Raw genomic sequence first — 18,089 nt, 5'->3', positions numbered from 1 at the left:
AAGAGCACAACATCCACCCATTTCAAACCCCTGGACATGCTTCCTTTTTGGCAGATTGCATTAGAATTTATGCGTATCACTTTATAGAATATGCTTAGCAAGTTGTGCACGCAAATTCTAATTAAAGCCAAAAAGTGTCAATAATTGCCTGTTATTTGGCAATTATCAGTGCTGATTGGCTTGTTAAGATAATTAAGTTGCGTGTGCAATACAGAATATGACCTGAATTACACATGCAACTCAAGTTGCACTATATAGAACCTGAGGGATAATGTGTCTGCGGTTTAGCCACCTATTTAGTCCCAATTACTTAGTCCTACCCATCTTGTCCCATCTATATATCTCAATTGCATTTGCCCTCTTGACTATGTAGAGGTGTCATAGGTGTGTGTGCTATCCTGTGTGCAGCTGAAGCCTACATCCACATACAGGCCTGAACCTGAGTCATCTGCCCAAGATAAGCTTACAGCACATCAGAGGGTGAGAATTTACAGCAGTGTTCACTTCTACAGTTTGGGGAAGGCAGATTCTGATTTTTTTTTGCCAAAGACTAGTTGCTGGGGCATGGTTATATATATATTTACAGATTTCTATTTGGGTGTAATCCCCACTGAGATATATCTATCTCTATCTATATTTTTCTATATCTATATCTAACTATATCTATCTATATATCTATATCTGCACGCGATGTCTCTCCCCGGTGGCAACCGACCTAGGATCGCCACTGAGGATCATGATCCCAATGCTTTTCTGGTACAATGATGTTGTAATGTCTACAACGTTTCCAATGAATGAGACATACCACCTTGTTGTGCCTTTCCATATACAGACTTTCCATCATCAGTTAAAGCTGAGAAATAGACACAAGCCATGGCCAAAAGTTTGCAACCATGCAGTTTTCAACTGATGTCCACCCTGATCAAACTAACATCTTGAAGTTCATTATTCTGAAGCCTCTATGGAGTATCAAGATAGTCACCGAGCAGTCAAAAAGAGGATTTGATCACTTTGTTGTAATATCAAAACATGTAAGGTGACATATTTTGAGAGAAAAATGAATCTACTGTCAACCGACCTGAAATGCCCTAGATCTATTTATTTATTAGGATTTACAGTGGGGGAAATAAGTATTTGATCCCTTGCTGATTTTGTAAGTTTGCCCACTGACAAAGACATGAGCAGCCCATAATTGAAGGGTAGGTTATTGGTAACAGTGAGAGATAGCACATCACAAATTAAATCCGGAAAATCACATTGTGGAAAGTATATGAATTTATTTGCATTCTGCAGAGGGAAATAAGTATTTGATCCCCCACCAACCAGTAAGAGATCTGACCCCTACAGACCAGGTAGATGCTCCAAATCAACTCGTTACCTGCATGACAGACAGCTGTCGGCAATGGTCACCTGTATGAAAGACACCTGTCCACAGACTCAGTGAATCAGTCAGACTCTAACCTCTACAAAATGGCCAAGAGCAAGGAGCTGTCTAAGGATGTCAGGGACAAGATCATACACCTGCACAAGGCTGGAATGGGCTACAAAACCATCAGTAAGACGCTGGGCGAGAAGGAGACAACTGTTGGTGCCATAGTAAGAAAATGGAAGAAGTACAAAATGACTGTCAATCGACAAAGATCTGGGGCTCCACGCAAAATCTCACCTCGTGGGGTATCCTTGATCATGAGGAAGGTTAGAAATCAGCCTACAACTACAAGGGGGGAACTTGTCAATGATCTCAAGGCAGCTGGGACCACTGTCACCACGAAAACCATTGGTAACACATTACGACATAACGGATTGCAATCCTGCAGTGCCCGCAAGGTCCCCCTGCTCCGGAAGGCACATGTGACGTTCCGTCTGAAGTTTGCCAGTGAACACCTGGATGATGCCGAGAGTGATTGGGAGAAGGTGCTGTGGTCAGATGAGACAAAAATTGAGCTCTTTGGCATGAACTCAACTCGCCGTGTTTGGAGGAAGAGAAATGCTGCCTATGACCCAAAGAACACCGTCCCCACTGTCAAGCATGGAGGTGGAAATGTTATGTTTTGGGGGTGTTTCTCTGCTAAGGGCACAGGACTACTTCACCGCATCAATGGGAGAATGGATGGGGCCATGTACCGTACAATTCTGAGTGACAACCTCCTTCCCTCCGCCAGGGCCTTAAAAATGGGTCGTGGCTGGGTCTTCCAGCACGACAATGACCCAAAACATACAGCCAAGGCAACAAAGGAGTGGCTCAGGAAGAAGCACATTAGGGTCATGGAGTGGCCTAGCCAGTCACCAGACCTTAATCCCATTGAAAACTTATGGAGGGAGCTGAAGATGCGAGTTGCCAAGCGACAGCCCAGAACTCTTAATGATTTAGAGATGATCTGCAAAGAGGAGTGGACCAAAATTCCTCCTGACATGTGTGCAAACCTCATCATCAACTACAGAAGACGTCTGACCGCTGTGCTTGCCAACAAGGGTTTTGCCACCAAGTATTAGGTCTTGTTTGCCAGAGGGATTAAATACTTATTTCCCTCTGCAGAATGCAAATAAATTCATATACTTTCCACAATGTGATTTTCCGGATTTAATTTGTGATGTGCTATCTCTCACTGTTACCAATAACCTACCCTTCAATTATGGGCTGCTCATGTCTTTGTCAGTGGGCAAACTTACAAAATCAGCAAGGGATCAAATACTTATTTCCCCCACTGTATTTACTGCCTTTTTGAAGGAAATCACTCAAGGCAGTATACAGTAAGAATAAATCAAACATGAGCAATAGACAATTACAGCACTAAAAATATTCAAATAACAACACAAAGTATGGCACAGTATACTACTTACAATGTCAACACAATACGTAATAGACAATTTTAATTGACAGTGTAGGGTATAAGCAAAGAAGGAGCATATAGATAGATAAGATAATAAAAGGAGTTAGAAAATAAGGTGGCTAATTTAAAGAAAGTTGCACATGAGGTCAGAGAGATGGTTTTTCTTCCACTTTATTTATGCAGCTGTGTTTGTTTATTTGCAGCCTACAAGTCTATTAAGGCAGCCCTTGGTTGTACTCATTCTTCTCACTCATAGTTTTCCACCATATACACTTGGAGCGAGAGGTTTATTTATAGTGACTGAGGCAGTGGCATGCCAATTAAGAAATATAAGAGCTCTGTAAAGAAAAAGGTCTTTTGTGCAGCACACAAGTTTCCAAAGAGAGACTAATGCGTTCATTAGCTCTGACACAGCAAACAAACAAGCACAAACAATCAACTCTCGTTTGGAGGTGCAGCATGAAAAGCAATGCGCTGGCGTTCCAGCAGAGGAGGGTCGTATTTATTATTTCCAAATAGGATTTACACCGGTTGATGGGTATGGACCAGGAGAGCAGAATCAATACAATCTGGCACATATTCAATCCTTGATTGAGCATGGATTTCACTTTGTGCAGAAGGAGACAGAAAGAGAGATGGATGAGTCCAATATCCATGGCACATTTTTTTTGTGTGCTATTCTGCAGTTGGAAATAAAACTATGCTGACTTCCTGGGCGTAAATAACCTTCATTCATTCATTCACACTTTCATTTATTTTATAAATGCAGTCTACAAGAACTCTAATTTAGGGGCTGATTTTCTAATCTTTTTATTTCCGATCTGAAGAAGAAGGGTTACCTTTGAAAGCTAATCAAAGCATGCATTGTTAGTCCAATAAAAAGGTATCATCTTATTTTCTTTTCTATGTTTTGATTTATTTCTATTTCTTACATAACCTTTTTTTCCAATTTTGCACTTATGGGGAAAAAGCTGACTGAATCTGTAAGTGGTGGAATACTTTAGACTCAATACATAATCAAGGTGCTGAAGTAATTCAGGTCAATGCATAATGGAAGCAGCAAGCATTTTTCTTAAAATGTCAGGCAAGTGTTTTAAAAAGTACATATATTCAATGACACACACGGATAAGTGATGGCACTGAGTAAACGTAGACAGCACTCACCACGGGTAGCTATACATTTATCAGCAATATTCAGCTGCTAAGGGGGAGATTCTATATATGGCACCTAAAAAATCAGTGCTGAAATCATTGCCGACTAAGCGTATTCTATAATCGGCACCTAGATTTCGGTGCGAATTATAGAATACTAGTAAAAAGGCCCGTTTCCGAGAAAATGAAACGGGCCCTAGCAAGGTTTTCGTCGATTTTCCTGTCTCCCCGCCCCTGGCACCATACCCCCCAGAGTCCGCCACCGTTCCCCCCTCCCGATGTCACCGCAGCCACTGCACCCCCCCTTCCACCCCCACCCAGGTCGTCGCTGCTGCTGCAGCTCCCCCCTCTCCGTCCGGCCACTTACCCAACAGACCTGCAGAAACAGACAGAGATGATTTTAAGCAGCAAGATGGAACCGCAGGCAGGCAGCAGGCGTTGGCTGTACACTCTGAAGCCACTCCTCCTCTCGCCTGTGACGTCGGTGTGCTCCTCCGGGTTCCCCAGCAGGGGCATTGACGTCAGGCTAGAGGAGGCGCAGCTTCAGAGTGTACAGCCAATGCCTGCCAGCTGTCTGCGATGCCGTCTTGGTTCTTAAAATCATCTGTTTATGTTTCGGCAGGTCTGTTGGGTGAGTGGGTGTTCGGAGAGGGTGGAGCAGCGGCAGCGACGTCCTGGGTGGGTGTGGAAGAGGGGATGCAGTGGCTGCGGAGTCATCGTGGGGGGGGTGGAGCGGTGACTGCCTCTGGGGGCGTGGCGGCAGGAGCGGGGAGAGAGGAGAATTGCGGGGTGGCTGGAAGGGGGTAGGACACTTGTGCAGGTCTGTTGAGTGGGTGGGCGGTCGGAGAGGGGGGGACTGGCATTGGGTGTTGTGACCTGAGGGGGGGGCATTTTTGCAGGTTGTTTTTTTTTGTTTTTGTATCGGACGTAGGGGGGGTAGCGGCAGTGAGCAGGGGGGTGAGATGGGATTTGCTCAGTGTCAGTGCTCCGCCCTCGACGTCATCACGTTGTGATGCAAGGGCGGGGCCAACACTCATGGGCAAATTTGGGTTTCACCACCACCATGCAAGTTAGAACGTTGGGAGTTGTGGAGGCTTCATAGGACGTTGGGGTTGTGAATTATGTCTGGATGGGGCGTGGCTGAGGGCGTGTCCATGAGTGAGAGTGAGTGGTGCATGAGTGAGAGTGAGTGGTGCTGACAACCTAGCCTACCAACAGTAAACGGCTTCAGTGTTTCCCTGCCACAGAGTGAGCTTCAGAACGTTGGAGGTGAGAATTATTTATATAGATGCTTAGTTGATATTTCAGCACCTAAATCTGGGTGCATCCATTTACACCAACTAAAACATGGTGTAAATCCCGGCACGTAGATTTAGGCTCTCTGGGCTATATTCTATAACTAGGTGCCTACATTTTGGAACACCCATAAAACATTCATTTCCCCATCTATAACCACACCCCTTCTTGCCTGCACACGTTAGAAGTTTGATGCACATCATTACAAAATACACTTTGCGAGTTTTGTGCCTAAATTCTAATCAGTGCCAATTAGTGCTCATTATTACTTGTTAAGTGCTGATAACAGTACTCATTAGCTTGTTAAGACAATTAAGTTACACGTGGTGTTATAGAATCCGCGCCGATTTTGGTGCCTATATCTAAGTGCACTATATACAATCCGGGGCTAAGGGCTAGATTCTATGTATGAAGTAAAAAAAATCAGCTTAAAGTTAGGCATGGTTTATAGAACAGTTGTTATGCCTGGGAATTGTTGCTAGTGAGTCAATATGGATTTGTTGACTATCTTTTGAATTTCAAAGTACAAATCCACTCGGATCCACTTCGTTAATACTCAGAAACAACTCAAAATTCACAGGCAAAACACAAATTTCTTGGAAGTGCACAGTGAGAAAGTAATCACTGATCCCAAAAACCTCCCAATAAGGATTTTCTTATGCTTTATTTTGTATTTTTTTTGTCAAAAAATGTTTTTTACATGCAAATCAGTTTTGTAATGTTTAATGATAAATCCTTTCTTTATGTCTGCACAATCTAATGCCCATCTGGCAAAGTCCCATAAAAAATGCAAAAAAAACCCTGGAACTTATCTGGGTCATGCAGTATTCATGAATACTGTGTTTTGCCTGCCACAGTATGATGAGATCCCTTTCCTCCTTTGAACTAAGAGTGTTGGTGAGTCTTCACATATGAATTTTGAGTTATCTTTTGAACTTCAACAAACTGGTTTTAAGAGATTCTATATTAATACAATGAGATTTGCCATAGCTCAGTGCATGAGTGAAATATACATTGAGTCTATCTGAATAGAATAAACTTGGTAAAAAATTTGATACCAGCAGAGAAAGTTTCAATGAATGGGGGACTTCATTCAGAACATCTGAAATGTAATTATTGACCTGTATTTTTACACTATTGCTGTTGGAAGATTGGGAAGAGTAATATGAGAACATTTTAGCAGTATATTTTGCCTTTATGCATGATGTTTTGACAAATGGAAGTGGCAAAAGATAGGATTTAGCATTCAATACTTCAATAAAAAATGTGTACAAGATTTTATTACAGTCATGGTTCTAAGTGGTCTTAATTTGTTAAGATTTTTGGATTTTGTGATCCCCCATTGTATTGATGATTACTGAGAGAGTAAGTTCCCTAGTGTTACCGGGGATAGTGACTGGGAGGTCCCTGGATGGGAGAAAGCCCAACCGAAGGGGAGTAGTTTTGAAATGAAATGCAGAGAAATAGTGCCCTGGTACTGAAAAGTGACGGGGGGGGGGGGGGGGGGGGGGGGAGAAATTTGGAAGGAAATAAAGCTAAGTTTATACCCTTTAGGGTGAGTCTTTGGTTGCCTGCAGTTTTAAGCTGCCTGCACTGTCCCCTGCCATTGACCTGAAGGAGGGAAAGGGGAATCCTGGAAAGCAGAGAGATCCTTTGGCTAAAGGAGGCCTGCTGTGGCTCCATAAAGTGACAAGGAGTGTAGAGGAAGGCTCAGCCCAGGAGCAGGGGACTGGAGCTAGGCAGAGCTGGAGGAGGATCAGACTAAGGGGGTCTGAGCTAGAGAATAACATGGGGATGGGGACAGAGCTTATGGGGACGGGGCGGGGAGAGATCCCACAGGGACAGGGTAGGGACGAGGACAGAGGCCTCTAGGGCATACAGAACGGGTTGTATTTTGTACCCCTGGACATTTTAACAGGGTGGATTAGGATTCCTTGGGGTAATAGAAATCAGCTATTGTTAAGGTTGGAAGGGTAGAGGGTGGTGGTGAGGAGGGTTATTATAGCTGCTCGCTGTTATTATTGTTTTCTATTTGTAATTTATACACAATAGTTGCACAGCATATTGTTCCTTTTTATACTTTAATAAAAATATTTAAATATAAAATCATAATTGTTCAAGGCTTCTGCAGATAGGACAGAGCCCATGTGGATGGAGCAAAGATGGGGTGCGGAAGGGGACAGGGCCTGTGGGGATGGGGACAGGGATGGGGACAAACTTTGTCCCCCTGTTATTCTCTAGTCTGAGCCCAATACAGAGAAGTTATACTGTGAGAAGGAGTGCAGCCTTTGGAAATAAAATCTCTCAACAGGATAGGCATGGACAGGAGCCTTGTAAATATGTATATAGCCCTTGAATAGAAATGCCTTTGTAAATATACCTGAGAATAGTGGAAAGGGTGTTCCCTCCGGGAATAACAGAAGTCTGGGATTGAGTTGTACTGGAGTTTATTGACTGGAAGAAGATTAAAGTTAAAGTCTGTTTGTTGCAGAGGTTGCAATAGAAGTTAATTTTGCTATCAAACCCTTTGAAGTGCCATGTGGTTCCTGGACTGAAGAGCTGAATGGAACCCAGAATTGAAAAAGTGTCTTCCAACCCCCCCCCCACCCCCACCCCCAGATTGCTATTCTGGACAACTGACCCGCTCCCATGCTCCACTGCATGTATGCTGGAACTGATGAGTGTGAAACAGAAACAGAACTGAGATCTGTTTTGTGGCCTGGGGCTGGAGCTAGCACACGGGTGAGACCCAGGTTACAATAAGTTTGAGATATATTTTGAAGCGGTTGTTTTTTTCTGAGCAGTGATGGCTTTTTTTGTTGTTGTTGTTCCTCTAGCTTTGTGAGCATTTATTTTGATAGCTAAGGTCTTTTTTTCTCCACTTTTCTGTTAGTTCTGGAGGTCATTTGTTTCAAAGAGAGTGACGCCGTGTAGCTGTGTTTTCATACTGATTTCTTTGTCATGTTTTATATTCTGACCCTCTAGATGCTAAGCTACTGTGATGAAAAAATATTTTGATAAGCACATCACATGATATAAAGTCTTACACAGCAAACATTAAAGCAGTGCAGTATTTGAACCAAATGAGGTCCATGAAAAATCTCATGAAATACCATCCCTCCAGAACTGTCAGGGTTGTGGGGAGAGTCAGCAAAGCTAGTGGACCCAGGTGTCAAGGATCATCAGTTTATGCTTAGAAAGAGATGTGATATTGATTCCAAGTGGAATGTCTGTTGGTGGTCTGTTCTTTGCTGTTTTTTTTTTTCCTTTTACTTGTCTGTGTGAAAGTCTCCTTTGGTTTACCTTCATCTGTCTGGGTGGGTGATTTTTAAAATCGTTGGTTTCATATGCACATGTGTGTGTATGCTGGGGTGTGAATGCAGTGTGAATAATGCAGAGCATCTGTGTGCAACCATGTGTGTGAATGAGATGCCAGAGTGGTGGTGGAAGAGAGGAAGGTAGGGGAAAAGAAAGCTCGGGCTCCATCTGTTAACCTGTTGCTAGCTCCTTTCATGTCTTCATTTCAAAGCACTGCAGCATCCCCTCCTTAACTTCAGCTCATTGCTTCCGGTTTCCTCCAGGAAAAGAAACACCATGTAGGAAGTCTCATTTTACAAAGCATGCAGAGATCAGAATTGAGGCCCTGATGCTCAAAAGACACGGTTAAATACCGTGTGCATTTGCTTGTTTATTTATTTATTAGGATTTATTTACCACCTTTTTCAAGGAATTCACTCAAAGCGGTGTTCAGTAAAAATAAATCAAACACGAGCAATAGACAATTACAGCAGTAAGAATATTCAAATAACAATACAAAGCAGGGGCGTAGCCAGACTTCGGTGGGAAGGGGGTCCAGAGCCTGAGGTGAGGGAGCACATTTTAGCCCCCCCCTAGCGCCGCCGACCCCCCCGCCATTGCTGAACCCCCCTGTCACCAACTTTGACCCCCCCCTGCTGACAACCCTCTCGACCCCCCCTCTTGCCGCCAACCCGCTGTTTCCTGCCTTTGCTGGTGGGGGACCCCTACCCCTGCCAGCTGAGCCTAGGTCCTCTTTTTCCCAATCCCGCGCAAGGCTTCGTTCTAGTCTGACATCCTGCACATTGTACGTGCAGGATGTCAGACTCACAGAAACAGAACAAAGCCTTGCAAGATAGCTTTGTTCTGTTTCTGTGAGTCTGACGTCCTGCACGTACAACGTGCAGGACGTCAGACTAGAATGAAGCCTTGCGCAGGATAGGGAAGTAGAGGACCTCGGCTCGGCTGGCGGGGATTGGGGTCCCCCACCAACAAAGGTAGGCGACGACGGGTTGGTGACGGTGGGTTGGCGGTGGGAGGGGGGGTCGAGAGGGTCATCGGCAGGGGGGCCAGGCGTAAATCTACGGGGGCCCAGGCCCCCATGGCCCCATACTGGCTACGACACTGATACAAAGTATGGCGTGGAGGGGCATAGTTGAACGGGGTGCCCAAGTTATCCTGAGGGCGTCCTCGCAGGACGTCCTGCGAAGGGGCGGGGAAACCCGTATTATCGAAGCAAGATGGGCGGCCATCTTTCATTTCGATAATATAGTTGGGGACACCCAAATCTCAACACTTAGGTTGACCTTAGAGATGGTCGTCCCCGATTTTCGGCAATAATGTCATTCACAAGGGAAAAATATTCAACATAAAGGAATCTGTTACATGCTCATCTTCCAATGTGGTATACATCATTCAGTGTAAAAAATGTGACGAAGGATGCTATATTGGAGAAACAAGCCAGATGCTAAAGACAAGATTTAATTTACATAGACATCACATGAAGAATGCCAGTGCCAGCCAGCCAGGATTCCACCCCTGTGGGGCAGCACTTTACAAAACCAGAACACTGTACCAGTGATTTCATAGTAAGAATCCTGAAATGTAACTTTAAAACAATATAGGAACGTAAGACCTTTGAAGTCAGAATGATTGAATATTTTGACACCCAACAGACAGGACTTAACAAGGATCTGGGTTTTCTAGCCCACTATAAACCATAAAGTTGTATTGCTCTGTTTATCACCCTCCTCTCACCTATCCACCCCCATCCTGTTAGACTATCACTGAAATGCTTTGATGTACCCATGCATATCTCCTACCCACCCTCACCCTGTTAGAATGTCACTGAAATGCTTTGATGTTTCAATTATATATACTGTCATCTACCACATTTGCTTATTTCCGATCTGACAAAGAAGGGTAACCTTCGAAAGCTAATCAAGAAATGTATTAAGTTATGTCCAATAAAAAAGGTATCATCTTATTTTCTTTTCCATGTTTATTTTGTTTTATTTCTGTTGATTACCTTTTAAAAGTGGACTAACACGCTACCACACCTCTCTACTCGGCGATAATGGAAACCGAGGACGCCCATCTCAGAAACGACCAAATCCAAGCCCTTTGGTCATGGAAGGAGCCAGCATTCGTAGTGCACTGGTCCCCCTGACATGCCAGGACACCAACTGGGCACTCTAGGGGGCACTGCAGTGGACTTCAGAAAAACCTCCCAGGTGCATAGCTCCCTTACCTTGTGTGCTGAGCCCCCCCAAAACCCACTCCCCACAACTGTACACCACTACCATAGCCCTTAGGGATGAAGGGGGACACCTAGATGTGGGCATAGTGGGTTTCTGGTGGGTTTTGGAGGGCTCACATTTACCACCACAAGTTTAACAGGTAAGGGAGGAGATGGGCCTGGGTCCGCCTGCCTGAAGTGCACTGCAGTACCCACTAAAACTGCCCCAGGGAGCTGCATACTGCTGTCATGGAGCTGGGTATGATATTTGAGGCTGGCATAGAGGCTGGAAAAATATTTTAAAATTTTTTTAGGGTGGGAGGAGGTTAGTGACCACGGGGGGAGTACGGGGAGGTCATCCCCGATTTCCTCCGGTGGTCATCTGGTCATTTAGGGCACATTTTTGTGGCTTGGTCGTAAAAAGAAAAGGACCAAGTCGACCAAGTGTTTGTCAGGGACGCCCTTCTTTTTTCCATTATCGACCGAGGACACCCATGTTTTAAGCATGCCCCAGTCCCACCTTCGCCACGCTTCCGACACGCCCCCGGGAACTTTGCTCATCCCCGTTACGGAAAGCAGTTGAGGGCACCCAAAATTGGCTTTCGATTATGCCGATTTGGGTGACCCTGGGAGAAGGACGCCCATCTCCCGATTTGTGTCGAAAGATGGGCGCCCTTCTCTTTCGAAAATGAGCCCAATAGTATACTACTTACAATGTCAACACACTACGTAATAGAACATTTTAATTGATAGTGTAGGGTATAAGCAAAGATGGAACATATAGATAGGTAAGAGGAGTTAGAAAATTAGGTGACTAATTTAAAGAAAGTTGCACTTGAGGTCAGAGAGATGGTTAAATATTATCTCAGCTAGGGTAGGAGTGGATAAACATGTCCTGCTGCAGTATGTGCAGCCCTTTATCCATGGTTGAATTTACCAATTTTGAAACAGCGATGGATGCTCAAAGAAAATTGCATGCAAATGAGTTTTGTGGAAATTCTGTAGGCAGCTCAGGAGGAAAAACGCCTAGCACATATGCAGAAGAGTCTCTCGTTAAGCATCGATGTTCCCTGCATGCTAGGAAAAAAATGCGACAACTACGCCGTAGGCATGCGTACATGGGGTTTCCTTTTTATTTTTTTGTTCCATGACAACTTTTTAACACTATTGTTACATGCAGGATGCACATCCATATAACACACGCACATGGCACATTTCACGCACACATGTGCAGATACTATCAAAAATGTTCCATAACAACTTTTTAATGCTATTGTTATGTGCAGGACCCACACTCATATAATACACGCACATGGTATATTTCACACATGCGCGCAGATATTTAAAAATGCTCTACGACAACTTTTCAACACTACTGCTATACATGGGACACATGCACATATAGGGCTAGATTCTATATATGGCACCTGAAAAATCTGCGTGGTAAAAAGAATACGCCTATGTGTGTTTTAGAATTTTATAGAAAAGGCTTAAATTTCCTCTTGGTATATAGAATACTCCGAGCACCTCTCCACGTAATGAAATGGTTGCGTCCATTTAGGCCATGTTTTACTTGACGTAAATCCCAATACTTATTTTAGGTGCAGAGTGGGTATATTCTATAATAATGCGCATAGTTTTTAGAAACGCTCATTCCATACCCAGAGCCACACCCCTTTTCAACTGTGCAATTTAGAATTTCCGTGCACCACATTACAGAATGCACTTAGCAAGTTGTGCGCATAAATTGAAATAGTGCTGATAATTGCTTGTTAGCATCCAATTGACAGCGCTGATTAGCTAGTTAACCAATTAAGTTACATGCATTGTTATAGAATATGCTTTGAGTTTCACGTGGAAATTAAGGCACGATATAAGAATTTGGGGGATAATGCATGCACATGCACATTTCACACACATGTTCAGATACTATTAAAAAAAATGAAAGCAGACTGCTCCACTGAGAAGTCGCCCTTATGCATTGACAGCTCCAGGCCTGCTAGAAAATTGTGAACGCTAAAGGTAGGTGCTACTGTCTGTACACTGCACAGAAATGTCAGTGCATCACATGGAATGCTCATTTTAATACTAATGAGCTTGTTGTAATACATTTGCACAGGATTATCGGTAGTGATTACACCAAACAGTAAAAGCGATGCAGAACCCCTTTGTGCATTAGATGCTGAATAATGTGTCTGCTAGGCTGACTACAACCAGTCTAAATCAAATGTTGCAAGCATGGTAAGCTTTGAGCATTGGGGCATGAGACCTCTGACGTACTGTGTTACAGTGAAGGATCTGCTGAGGCAGCACTTTTTCTACAATACCTGTAGAAGGATGCGTGTATTTGCCAGTCTGCAGAGTCCACTTAATCTATGGACTAGGTGAGGCTCTGGCCCAGGACACCAGAGATAAAGAACGCCAAAAGGCTTGAGCCTCTGATATCACTGGTCCTATAGGTTAAGCTGGCCCAGATCTTACCTGGTGGCATTGCAAGGAAAAAAGAAGAGCTGGCAACCCCCTTCCTCTCTCTGTATCAGGCCACCTTCCTCCATCTACCTTTAAAGGCAGTTTTCCCCTCCCAAACACAGTGTTTCACCTGACGCTACCCGCATCAGCCCTAGCGTCTTCCTTCTGCCGCGCTCTGGCCCCTCCTTTGACATAACTTACTGTTTCCACAGGGGCACGGCAGAGGGAAGACACAGGGGCTGATGCGGGTAGCTTTAGGTGAAATGCTTTTGGTAGGCTGGGGGGGAGATGCGCCAATGGGAGGGCACCAAACCAAAAGTTGGCTCAGGGCCTTGAGTCAACCCTGCCAGCCTGTGCAGCAAGAGCAGCCATTTATCAAATATACATAGAGAAAAAAATGATTGGCAGAGACCTGACAGTTTCCACATGGACTTGTCAGCTTGTGTAGAAATGCTAGTTTCACGACTTCCATGTGTAAGTGGAGCCATTTCCACATGTAGCTGCCCTGTTTTACAAACCTTAAATGTGTGTCTTCAGTTAAGTAGTGAGGTCACGATTTTAATTTGGTTTCATTTTGGAGGAGAAAATAAATTACATGAGATTAAGGAGAATGACTCATTTAATCCCTCCTGTAAAGCTGTGACCAAAATGAGCATTCTTTTTTAAACATATGTGTGTCTTTGACCTGCTGTAAAGAATTTTGCTCAGGCATGTGATCTCTATTTAAATGAGGAAAGCACAAATATTTTAGTCACACAGAAGCCATGCCCATGGTGTGAATCTCCACATATAAATAGTGGCTTTCTGAAATCAGTATGTACACATGTAGCTGAAATACATGTGTAATGCCGCTATTTACACGTGAATATGTTTCTAAAATAATGGCCTTAATAATTTAGACCACCAGTGTTTCTGTAGATTTGTAAAATATCAAATCACTAAAGGTAAACTATTGCGATGGGTTTTTCATCTAGGACGCAGGATTTTAATATCAAGTTCCATGCATAGGACCATGCAAGTTTACAAAAAGCAGCTATTTCATGATGGCAACCTGGATTATTGTAGGAGCCTAAATTTAGGCTCCTAAATAATCCCCAATAATGTACAAATGTTGTCACACAAATTTTCATCTGCAATGAAGGTATGTGTGTTTTTTTTCTTTATCTTTATTGGGTTTTACATTTGGCCAGCTTGTACATATAACAGCCTATAAACTGCTCCATTTACAAATATGACAGGACAGCATAAGTGAATACTGTAAGTATTGCCATACTGGGAAAGACCAAAGGTCCATCAAGCCCAGCATCCCGTTTCCAACAATGGCCAATCCAGGTCACAAATACCTGGCAAGATCCCCAAAAAGTTCAAAACATTTTATACTGCTTATCCCAGAAATAGTGGATTTTCCCCAAGTCCATTTAATAATGGTCTATGGACTTTTCCTTTAGGAAGCCATCCAAACATTTTTTAAACTCCACTAAGTTAACTGCCCCTACCACATTCTCTGGCAACAAATTCCAGAGTTTAATTACACGTTGAGTGAAGAAAACGTTTCTCCGATTCGTTTTAAATTTACTACATTGTAGCTTCATCGCATGCCCCCTAGTCCTAGTATTTTTGGAAAGCGTAAACAAACGCTTCACATCTACCCGTTCCACTCCACTCATTATTTTATAGACCACTATCATATCTTCCCTCAGCCGCCTTTTCTCCAAGCTGAAGAGCCCTAGCCACTTTAGCCTTTCCTCATAGGGAAGTCGTCCCATCCCCTTTATCATTTTTGTCACCCTTCTCTGCACCTTTTCTAATTACACTATATCTTTTTTGAGATATGGCGACCAGAATTGAACACAATATTCGAGGTGCGGTCGTACCATGGTGCAATACAAAGACATTATAATATCCTCATTTTTGTTTTCCATTCCAGCAAAAGAACTCAATATAATCCATGCATACATCTGCCTATTTAGTGGTCCCAGGAAAACCCAGGCACAGTATTGTAAGTAATCCTAACTTTTCAGCATATGCTTGCATACCCCTGCACCATTTTAGAAGAATTATTCTTTTGCATGTAAATATAATTTACACACAGAAAATTCTTTATAAAAATGCCCCCTTACCCTTTCTTGCTTGATAGTGGGAAATTTTATATGGAACAGAACTGCAATATCTGATAATGAAACTTACCAGGGTTATTTTCCCAGCTGCTAAAAAAATGATATTACTTTTAGATCTACTAGGAATCAATTGTTAAAATTCCCCTCATTCCGGCAAGTTTAGGTTACGATAATTCTTCAATCCACTTTTTATTATCAAGCCACACAACTTTAGAATTCTCTTCCTTCTCTTGTTATATGGACGTGTGGTTATCTTCAGTTTAGAAAGTTGTTAAAATACATTTCTTTTAAAGAAATTTTACCAGGATTAGGATTTATGATTTATTGTGCCAATGAAGTTGTATGTTTTTTATTGTAATTCCTGAAGGTTGTGGGATATAAGAGCAAAGTGTAATGTAATATTTCTTACCAAAGTATTCATGAACTTTATTTTTTCTTCTTCTTATTTGCTTGCTTCTTCAGCTGTTTATTCAGCCCTATGGAGTTGGAATCAATTGAATCTTAGAAGAAAATGTGCTCTGGATTGACTTCATAACGTCGGGCATATTTTGATATTTCTGAGGTTAATTGTCATGTTCCTGCACTATAATTCATAACTTTATCTCATTAATCTATACTGTAACAAATAACTGATAACTCAGGTTTTCTGTTCTTATTGCAACTCTATCAGAATGTGCAATACTAGTAGTTCATTGATAAATCCATCAATAAATACAGTTATTCTGTAATTCTTAGCCACTATTGCATATTATTTCAATATTGTTGTATTCTATAGTTTGCATTTTTAATCTAATATGTAAACCATATTGAACTCAAGCCTATTTTGGGGATAATGTGGGATATATAATAATAATAATAATAATAATAATAATATCCTGCCATTTGGATCTCCTGCCCATATTCTCCCTTTGGGACCGATTCTCAAAGTTAGGCTCTAAAGCCCACAACACAACAATATTGCCAAAAAATATCTCAGGGATGCTCGAAGGAATCAGTATGCATATGATAAGCACGCTTAATTCATATATTAAACCAAAAGAAGGAGCAGGAATGTGGCTAGCACATGTACACAAAGGTTTTGCAGTAATCATAGCTCTTGTGCACATGGCCAGATAAAATCGAAAGGGTGCCCCATTGCTGTCCTGGGATGTCTATGTGGCCAGTAAAATTTCTGTCTCTTCCTACATCCCAATGGCTTGATTTTGTGCATTTTGCATTTGGATTTTTTTTTCTAAATAGACCAAAAAGATAAACGTACAGAGCACAAAACCTCATGTGACCATTTTTGAAAAAATAAAAAAGATAGACGCTTTCCTGTCTCGAAAATGGCTATATTTTCTATTCGAATTTGGGATGTTTAGCGCAAAACATTCAAAGCCTGACTTAGACGTCAAATCGGAAATGCCCCTCCATGTATATACAGTATATACTACCTGATCTCATTTGCATTCATTTAAATGCATTTCAATACAATTTACAGTAATGCTTGAGTGCACACCTTGAAACCTGCCTTCCAGTCTTTTGAGCATTCTGTACATGATATGGTGCACACAAATCAAACGCTAACACTTTTTACCAGTGGCGTTAGGCTTTGAGCATCGGCCCCTTTGTTAATAGACTGATAGAATGCATTCAGTGACTCCTCAGACTTTGCTGTCTGGAAGCAGGGAAGGCAGGAAGTTAGATTTCATATGCAAACTGAACACATGATATGAAATGTGTGGCAATTGTTTTCAGTATAGTTCATTTGTATATTTAGGTTTCTGGTCTTGGAGCATAATGCTTTGCAGGTTTAGGCCAATAACCTGCTGACAGAGTGTCACTTTGATGCAAATGTAATTTCTTAGCAGGTGAACAGAAACCAATTCTTGTTCTAGTAATTTCTTATACTTCCACCTGTCATTCCATTGATATGTAATAACAGAGAGAAAGGTCGGGTCCTTCATCCTGCTGAATATATTATTTATTGTCAGTTCTGAGTGTTTAGCAGGCACTTTATTTCTTTATATCCTATGTTTTATGACACAGAATGAGCTGGGGCATGGATTTTTCGGCTTGCTACAGTTACCAGATAAATTTCTACTTTTTTTTTTCGATACAAGGTGCATCAACCACTTTTCTATTTATGACCTGTCCATCCAGCAGGGATGTGTGCTGGCCGAAAATTGGTTCATCTGGCTTTTGTACTCCAATTTGCAAATGTTCTTAAGTTTGTTTCTCATATTACTTTTAAGAACTTTTTTTAACATATGCTTTTTTGTTTTAATGACCATACATTAATTGTACCCCTGTAATGTGTATGCTAATACACCAAAAATGATGTAGGTGTGTTAGGGGTCCTTTTACTAAGGTGCACCAAAAAATGGCCTGCGCTGGTGTAGATGCGTGTATTGGACGCTCTCAGGTCCATTTTTAAGCGCGCCTGCAAAAAAGGCCTCTTTTTCTGGCCAAAAATGGATGTGTGGCAAAATAAAAATTGATGCGCATCCATTTTGAGCCTGAGACCTTACCACCACCCATTGACCTAGCAGTAAGGTTTCACGCATTAACCGGGCGGTAATGGTCTACACATGTACAATCCTGATTATTGCTCAGTTAGCGCCGCGTGCTGGTTTAGTGGACACACGTAAACAATGAAATTATCACCCAGGCCATGCAGTACCCGGGTGGTAGTTCAAAACTATCACACCT

This window comes from Microcaecilia unicolor, chromosome 1 (assembly GCF_901765095.1).
Source record: "Microcaecilia unicolor chromosome 1, aMicUni1.1, whole genome shotgun sequence".
NCBI lineage: Eukaryota > Metazoa > Chordata > Amphibia > Gymnophiona > Siphonopidae > Microcaecilia > Microcaecilia unicolor.
The sequence above is the reverse complement of the archived record's forward strand: the minus strand, read 5'-3'. Positions refer to the sequence as shown.